The sequence below is a fragment of the Malaya genurostris genome, chromosome 1 (assembly GCF_030247185.1).
Source record: "Malaya genurostris strain Urasoe2022 chromosome 1, Malgen_1.1, whole genome shotgun sequence".
Taxonomy (NCBI): domain Eukaryota; kingdom Metazoa; phylum Arthropoda; class Insecta; order Diptera; family Culicidae; genus Malaya; species Malaya genurostris.
In genome coordinates, this window is record NC_080570.1 from 101,195,495 (window position 1) to 101,205,864 (window position 10,370).

A 10,370-nucleotide genomic window follows, 5' to 3' on the forward strand; every position below is an offset into this window, starting at 1 on the left:
TGTGCACGTATATGTAAATGTATGATATATATATATATATATATATATATATATATATATATATATATATATATATATATATATATATATATATATATATATATATATATATATATATATATATATATATATATATATATATATATATATATATATATATATATATATATATATATATATATATATATATATATATATATATATATATATATATATATATATATATATATATATATATATATATATATATATATATATATATATATATATATATATATATATATATATATATATATATATATATATAAAGACATAACCATGAATACACACATACATATATAAGGCGTGTAGATCATCGTAGTCATCTCATTAGTAGAGCCGCAAAATTATTTTCACGATTCCTCAACTTTCAATCAACGAATTGTGATAAAATTGGATATAATATCCCGGTAAGTGACCGGGAAAAAGTCGGAAATTTGTTGAAACAGAAAGTCAAACTCCACCAAACGAATATATATATTCATATGTGCACGTATATGTAAATGTATGATATATATATATATATATATATATATATATATATATATATATATATATATATATATATATATATATATATATATATATATATATATATATATATATATTTATATATATATATATATATGTATATATATATATATGTATATATATATATATATATATATATATATATATATATATATATATATATATATATATATATATATATATATATATATATATATATATATATATATATATATATATATATATAAAGACATAACCATGAATACACACATACATATATAAGGCGTGTAGATCATCGTAGTCATCTCATTAGTAGAGCCGCAAAATTATTTTCACGATTCCTCAACTTTCAATCAACGAATTGTGATAAAATTGGATATAATATCCCGGTAAGTGACCGGGAAAAAGTCGGAAATTTGGTTTCATGAAAAAAAAACAGGAATTTAATTGAAAAATCGAAAAATATTACTAGCCCAAGTATGACTAATTGTTAATATAATGATTTTTTTTATTCAACAAACGAAAAGTAGGAGACAATACCCAGTTTTGCGTTTGTCAATTTTTAGTCAAAGTGTTGAAACAACTTATTCTCTTATACAGGTTCTATGTTGAACAATCCATTGGAAATTGGACCAACGATTTTTTAGGGGTCTGTTTTTGCAATGACTGAGTGGAAACATATATTGCAGAAGCCAAATGAATGAAAAACTTACAGAAAAGATGATTTTTTGGAAAAAGATACACTCAGAGACAGGACTCGAACCTGCGTTCTTATGTATTCCGTGCATACGCGCTACCATTTCGCTACCCTAAGCCTTGTGATAGACACAGCTCTAAAACACGATTAGTCATGATAAAGCGTTCATCGAACATGGTCTACAATTCGTCAAAGAGAATAAGGACTTTTGGCCGGTTCTGGTGAAGGCTCATTGTGCCAAGAGATTGCTACGCCAACCTATTCAATGTCCTCCAGTGTGGTTCTACACCAATAATCTCGTGACCAAAAATAAGGAGCATTGTTGGTGTAAAAGCTGTAAAAAATGTTGACAATCTTCTTTCACTGATCACGGTTATTGTTCCTGCCAACTTCCACAGGATGTCGAAGCATTTTTGTAAAACGCAACACAGGATTCAATAAATAATGGTTCCATTGAAATTCACTTTTGCATTTTTCTATCGCCCTATGAAATTAGTCTTATTCCAATGCATGCATGAAGTTGCTGCTTTTTATATTATCATTTTTTGAGTGTCATAAAACTTTGGCCTCGTGTTTTTTTCCCAAAGCGAACAGCAAAATGATAACATAATGTGATATCAATTGAAAAATTCATTAGCTGAAATCAAATTAATTATGATAGTAATATCATCATAATTAGATTTCGATTTGTTCTCGACAAGCAGAGAAATTCAGAGACGCATCTTGTCAGGAAATCGAGGTAAAAGTAACCTCGATTTCCTGACTTCGCAGGACGCTTCGATCGAGCAAAATTCGTCGTCGAACGAAGTTAGCTATCTACAAAACTCTGATTAAACAGGTTACCCTCTACGTGTACAATCCCTGGACAATGCTTGCCGATCATCAACGTGCACTAGGTGTTTTCGAATGGAAGGTGCAGCAAACCATCTATGTCAGAGGACGGATGGAAGACGGTAGGTGGAAAAGGCAAATGAATCATGAAATGCATCAGTTTTTTGGAAGGATCGTCCCTCGTCCAAACGGCCAAGGTCGGACGGTTACGGTGAGCCGGGCATGTTGCTAGAATGTCGGAGAACAACCCGGTCTAAATGGTCCTCGACAATTATCTAGTATAAAAAGAATAGGAGAACACATAGCGTACAGAATCATTGCATGGCTAGTGCAACAATCCTACTGTCACTAAAAATCTTTCCAGGCTTACCCGGTTGAATGGAGACGCCTCCTATATACAACGGAATCCCACGTGGCCTACGACTGAAAAAGTAAGTACAAATTATCAAATAAGGCGCAACACAAAAAGTGTTTTGCAAATTGCATCGATTTTACTTCTGCCTAGTGGTTTATGTTGTTATGCACTGACGAGTCTGAGACTAATTGTAAAGAAAAGTTCATCTGGAATCGAAATTATGAGTGGTATGCATTTTACTTTTATGATCGAAAGCCGCTTTTTCGTACATGCTAGAATTATTCTGAAATGTTAGAATCTCTATTACACCTAAACAAACTGTGGTGAGTGGATTTCCGGAAAACAAGTTCCTCATTTCAGTTTCACCAATTGGCTTTAATTATGAATCGAATTATTTGCTATCGAATGGTGCATTCAATACAGTATTTCTCTCGAATGGCTTTAATCAAGAGCTCTGCAGTTTCCGTTTTTATGATTTTCATAGCGCGCTGACGAAAAGGGAATAGTCCATTCATTGAATAACTTCCGATAATGCTTGGTTACTCATCCGAGTGCCCTGTTCAGCGTGATTCGGTTTGAGAAGGAAACTAAATCTATGTTCACTTATCAGTAATGAGAGAGAAAACGCGATGCTACAAAACCAGGCCAATTGCAGTAAATAGTACAAAAATAAAACATTACATCAATTCAACGATCAGTGCGAAGAAATCTTCTAACCAATCATATATATAGTGGTTGAATATATTTCTGAGTTCCAACTTTATCTCAGGTTGGGACTGGATTCAGTAGGAGTCGGGGGGACCCCTAGAGTCGGGTCATTTTTGTAGAACATGTGTTGTTCTTAAGAAAAAGTGTGTTGTTCTTAAGAAAAAAACTAACAAACTGATTTTATCAGTTGAGTCAATAGTGAGAACTTGACATTTTTGTAGTCCCGAAAGACATTTTAGCGCCTTGCAGTAACAAAAACTTACGAAATCCGTATAATGTAATAATGTATAATGTAATTCAAAATTCAACAACTGTACGTGGTAAAGCAGGGTTTTCTTGATATCTCTTCTGGTTTGTGGTGCCAGCTACCGAAAAAAATGGAATTCGTCAATTTTCTTGTATATTTATGACACTAGTCTTTTGTCTCAGGGTGTCATTATAATCGTTTGAAAATTTTAACCGCACTTGAGGTAAACTTTATTTAATTCAATTGAAACCGAATGTCAAACAGGGGACGGGTATAGCGTGATGGGATAGTCGATACCTTTCACGCAGCCCGCCTGGGTTCGATTCCCAACCCCGCACATAGGGTCAGAAAGTTTTTCTGGTCCGAAGAGGCGAATGACCTAAGATGTTAAAGCCTCTATAATTGAAACAAAAAAAAAATGTCAAACACACTGACGATCTCTCTACTGCAGTAAGCGTCACACTCTGACACACACAACGTTCGCTGACGTACCGAACGGGCAGCATTCAGTTCTTCAGTCGATTCTCTTCAAAACAAAAGTCACTTTAACAACTGTCAGTTGATCTCTTGAAATAACAAAATATCTCTTTCAATAGTTCAAATAGTTTCCTCCTTCAGTTTTCAATTTTAATATTTTACTCCATTTGTAATTCTATTCATTCGAAATTTCTCACTACCAACAGCGTAGGCAATGACGCGGATAGATTACTTGGCACTTGAAACTGAGCAAGCAAAACTTCAAATCAAATGATGATGAAAACTTCACTTAAAATGGCAGTAAAAGTCAAACGAATTTGTATCGATATACGATCTTTTGTTTCTTATTTCATTCGATTTCAAACTCGTGCAATTTTCAAACCAAACAATCAAGCTAGTCAAAATTGTCATATACCATTCGATTCAGTTCGTCAAGCTGAGCAATGGCTGTGTGTGCGTATGTGTCAAGTAATCTCACTAGGTTTTCTCGGTGATCCGCTGAACCGATTTTGACAAACTAGAATGAAAGATCTCGTGGCCCCATATGGTACTCCTGAATTCCATTCGGATCCGACTTCCGACCCCGCGTTGATCCCTACATGGGGCAAAGCGAGAAAAAACATTTTTTTTTAAATATTATTCTGAACAACTCGTTAACGTAACGAATGTTTAAAATAAAAATAGTTTATAGTCGGGTTATTAGTTACTAAGAAAATGCACTTTACTTTGATGGCTTTTCGAAAAAAAAAATCCAAAATAGGAATAAAAATAGCCGTCATACCTGCTGACACCCTTAAAGTGATGTATAAATTCGCAATTAGTATATGAACACAGTAGTTATCCTTCAGTCAATGCAATATTCCATTTTGTACGTTTCATTGTACCCTAATAATGAGGAAGAGTGGTTACTTGCAAAGAAGAAGGTAAAATGAAATTCAAGCGGACAAGCCTGGCTGTATTCCACTAACGATACTGCAATACGCAGTTTTTAGTATAATTTAAACTGCGATATTTAGAAGAAAAAAAATGTAATACTGTTTTTCAATTATTTGTCCATGTCCATAATAGAGTTTTTGTACCAATAGACATCTCGTTAGTAGAGTCACCGCGTTATTCTACGGATGACTCAACTCCATTTACCGATCTGTGATAAAATCCGGAAATAATAGCTAAGAAATAATATTACAGAAAAAAATAGTTCGACAATTTTGTATTGCTGCTATTATAACGACGCGAAAATGCGTTAGTTTTCGTTTTACTTTTCGAATCAATACTCACTCTATCTAATGGTTTTAGTATTTGAGGTGAATGATGGAGCTGTGATAAATGGGGGTACCGTTACCCTACGTGCATGTTGAATAATATACAAAATTATTACACTTGCTAGCTTTATGTTTCGTCTTCGACTCGGTAGTTGGATGATGCGATATTAGTAAACTTCAACTTTAGAGTGAATAGTTTGTTACCGTATTCGTGGTAATGCTTACACCTTCCTTTGTTTTCTCTAGATTCATGTAAGCTATAACTTATACAATGGTAGGCTGCGCATAAAAGATGATTTGTCTCATGCGCAAATATCTCAGAAAGACATTTCAATCGTCTTAGATCGCGAAAAGAAAGGACAACTATCCGCGAAGGCGGCCATAGGTCGTTCGAGGCACAGAGAACAGGCATCCAAGTCGAGATTTCAACTTATGTGAGAAATTTAACGGTTGCTTTAAAAAGTAATCACCAAGTAGCAATTCTCCTGTAGAGGCGCTTCGAGCAGTCCAGTACATAATTCCTTATGGGCTCTTGCGTTCGAGCTTTCATACAATGGAAATTCATGCGTGCAAGGTCGTGCGCAACGGTGATTTTTAATGGAGCTTTTTTGAAAAAGTTTGTACTAGCTTGGATGTCTGTTCTCTGTGTTCGTGGTCAGCTCCTGTTCCGAAGGTTATCGCTACCAACAAATGGATTCTGGCGAATTCAGTGCGTCCCATTAGAAAAGTGGCGAAGAACACGGGATCTCCAACTTTACGACCTGGAATATTGTGAATGAATGTGGCGAGAACGAAGTCGAGTGCACGATAACAAAAAGTACGGGTGTGTAATGTCAGAGACATAACTGGATGTCGTGAATACGAATAAATCTGACACGATTTCTTTACACTTTCGAATTCGAATTGATAGTTGATCGATTGTGTGAATTGCTAAATTTTCCCCCTTTTCATTACTAAAATTTTCAACGATTTTTGACGTCGATTATCTCATTTCGGATTTGCATATTTCATTGAAAGAAACTATAAAGATGCTGTACAGGATTCATTTCTGCCTTTTAGAAGGCCCAAATTGTGGAATTCTCTACGATGTTTAGCACAGTTCGGAACATTTATCTCGAACGATTTTCGCACAGCGCAAATCAAATTATTTTGATTTTTCACCAAACTGATGATTTCTAACTTCGATTTGTAAAGAATTAATCTTACTAGTTCTTTAGATAACATTTAGAGCCATTAGAACGGCTGATTTTATATAATGTTGTCCACTTTTCGTTTCTTGTTTTCTTTCTCTCCAATGCAAAGCACCAGCAGCTGATGTAATCGTTCTTGCTTGAATTGAAACTAGCTTTGCGTACAAACCGACACATCCGCTCGCAGTGCCAAATGATGCGAAACTGGTTTAATGCGTCTTCTCGCCTTGACGACCGGAAGGCAAATGAGAACTACGACCTGAGCGTTTGAGGGCTTTAACCACGCAAAAGGTGCGCTCTCCTTTGCCGCTGTTTGAATGCGTCTTCTCGCCCCGAGGTCTGCTTTCATCCAACGCACAAGAAGAAATTATCGATTTTCGCATTTTTTGCATAAATATCTGTTTATTAATCTTATTTTTGTGTATTACATCAACATTTTACAGTACAAGTGTTTTGACCCTTTGGCCTTTCATCTTTGTTGTTCATAGGGGGTAGATTTAGAATCATCTTTAAGATTTTACTTTGAATGCGCTGAAGCCTAAGTTTGTATGTTCGTGCATAGCCCCGCCAAACAGGGACTGCGTATTCAATTGCGGAGTAGAAGATTTGTTTATAGACAGCCATCTGATTCTTCAGGTACAGTTGAGACCTAATGAGTATGCTGCATTTTTGAACGATTTTGTCAACATGTGACCTGAATATCAGATGTCTGTCAAAGGTGAGTCCTGGATAGATAACTTCGTCAGACCATTGGATGACCTCATCACCGAATCGTATTCGGCATTCGTCTGATGGAACAAGTTTTGGAGATCTTGAATGTGGAAACAAGATGACCTGAGTTTTTGCTGCATTGATCACAATTTTCCAGCTTGTAAAATATTCAGTTAGAGCGTCCAGACCTGTCTGTAGTTTATTCTTCAGAGCATTAATGACACGACCTTTGTAAAGAATGGCAGTATCATCAGCAAATTGTGACAGAACACCACCACCCGGAAGAGGTGGGATGTCTGATGTAAAAATGTTGTATAGAATGGGACCTAGGATACTTCCGTGGGGTACACCAGCAGGAATAGTAAATCTTTCTGAAAGTGCATTATTCAGAGAAACCTGGAATGCTCTATCTGCAAGATAATTTTTGATAATTTTAATAAGATACATGGGAAAATTATACCGATGCAGTTTAAACACCAGGCCATCGTGCCACACATTATCGAATGCCTTTTCAATATCCAATATTGCCATGGCAGTTGTTTTGGACACTTATTTGTTTTGCTGGATGACGTTGTTAACCCTTGTGAGTTGGTGGATGGTGGATCTTCCTATCCGGGACCCAAACTGTTCTTCCAGTAATATATCCTGTTCATCTGCAAAAGCAAGAATTCGCCTTTGATCGATTTTCGCCCACGGTTCCCCTTTTATAACGTTCAGTTGAAGATATGTGCCTGACTACCTCAAAATCGTCGTCCTTGCGCGAAAAACGCAAGCAAAAGTAAAGTGTTCCGCGTTGTTTTAAAATTTTCAGAAAACTTAATGTTTGAGTTGTTTGTGGTTATCTCAGACTGTTCAAAATATTGTCCTAAATTCCTGATCATATTTTTATGTTGCTGCCATTAATACAAGTCGAGATATTCACGATTAAGTTCTGCCCATTCTTCCATATGGCTAATTTTGTAAAGGCGCCCCATAGTAAAGTAAGTCGTATTCACGACAAAAACAACTCATATGATTACCAATCGTATCTTTGAGCTACGAGTCGAGTGAAGTAAGAAAATTGTAAATTTCTTTGACAATTTATATAAACGTTGAATCAAATCAGGTTTTTAAGTAACTAATTACACTTGAAAGTTCACGAGTAACTTGCTCTGTACTTTCAAGTTACTAAGAAGGCTTCCGGAACTTCTACCGTAATTTCAAGTTGCCTAAAGATCCACGTATACTTCCGAGTAGTCATAAAGCTCACGCGGGTTTAGTTCTGTATCTCTAAACAGTAAAGCTTGAACTTGAAAGTGGGGTTTTATTTAGATACTGTGTAACTTTTGATTGCTTAGTTAAGAATAGATGCCCTTATTCCAAAGTAGTTTTCATGTTACTTGACTACTAAAGCTGTTATGCGAGACCTGCTTCTTTTCTTGCCTTTAAAGGCAAATTAAAAATTAAAGGCAAGTGTTGGATTCTTTTTCTTTTTACTAACTCGTATTAGTCTTAACATTTGTTTTTTTGATAATTCCGTTAACTTTGTTTGTGTTTATAAATGTTATACTTATTTTTTGTTATTCTTTAAACATCTTTTCTGCTATACTATTGAGAACTAAAGACACAGTTAGGCTTGATGAAACATTTTTGCCTTTGGCCACCTTTCGACACGTTGTTTCAAATCAAATTATATTGATAGCTTTATTCACAATAAAAATATCACACGACACGTGGGAAACCTTGTTTCATGCTGGTTTTACTCGTAGAAACATTCACTTTATCCCCCGTGGACGTGTTATCCCGTCAGTAAAAGTTAAGGCGAGACCAAATCTGAATGTAATTTGTCATCAAATAGATCTAATTTGTCTCCAAGTCTCGCTTCGGAAGCTCCATGCAACAGCGTGAGGGTTCCGATGGTATTCAAGTGGAAAAGGTGTTTGACTTTTTCTATCGGATTTCTCTTGCTTTGTGAGAGGGTGTAGTTAGTGATGTTCAGTTTGCTTTATCTTTGATGATGTTTCAATCATTAATTGTTTTTTATGTTAAAGCGCTTTCTTTTCGTTCTATGCAATATTCTTTCAGGAAGAAAAAATATTCTCAGAATTGCTTAAACATCTCTCTCCCTCACTGTCCCTTTTAGTAGAATTGACAATCCAGTTTTGGTGTTCCACTTCCGCATCGGATTAAGAGGTGACTTACCATTTCCCATGTTCATCACAACCTCAGGCACAGGTAGCAGATCGCTCATTCACATCTTCAATAAAATATGTTCGCTTCGCAAGTGTATTTCCGGTCGGTGGTGTTGCGTATTTGCTTTGAAATTTCCATTTTCATGCCAATCCTGAAATGGTGACACAGTCTTCTTTCTATTCCACAAAAAAGGACCGATGCTAGCAGTTGATAAGCCAACAGTTCGCAGTTTGGGTGAATAAAAAAAAACATTTGAAAACCAGGCATCAGGTAGTCTATTTATCATATCAAGCTTCTTTCCGACCCTTACAGTTGAATTTGTGAACAACCATCATCATGAATAAAATATTTATGGTGGTATCAGCTTATGGGAGATGGAATTCTCTTGATACATTTTTTTTTTCTCTATGAAATCGTGAATGAATATTGTGGGTTGGACTGAAAAGTCTGTTGGAAAAGAAAACATGCCTCGGTTTCGTACACCAGATCAGAGGTCGGGCTCAACAGCTAAGTTGCTTGAATGTGAGGGATTTTACCGTCACCTTTCCGGTGTGATGATAGAATGATAACGGCTTTTTGTATGTAATCAAATTAGGCGGATGAAAAGGATTGTTAAAAAGAGTGGTTTATTAAGAGATTGGCTCTCGTGTGTTTTGCTTCCATTTTTGAATAAACTGAGTAAAATGAATCGGATTTTTCTCTGTAACTGGTGCAATACTCTCGCTATGGGTTAGTTTGAGAATGTTCAACTATAAAATAATATCACAAACATCTAAATATGTTGAATATTGGTCGATGTTTTTATTTATTTTCTAATTTTGTAAGTATTTTATGTAAATGAAATAAACAAAGTTTCAGGTAACTGAAACAATCAATTGTTTCACTTAGGACTACATGTTATCATGGTAGATAGAGTAGAGACGACAATTTCGTATCAGGCTATTGTACCAATAGCCATCTCATTAGTAGTGTCACCATGTTATTTAACCGATTACTTGACTTTCAATCAATTAATTGTGATAAAATTTAACGATTACGCCACTTGTACGATTATATCTCCGAATCTTGACGTGTCAGCCATATGATTTTCGAAATCAACTCACAGCTAAATTTAAGTCTCGAAAGAGCCTAGAATTATTGATATCAGTTTATTCGTTTCCGAAAAAATGAT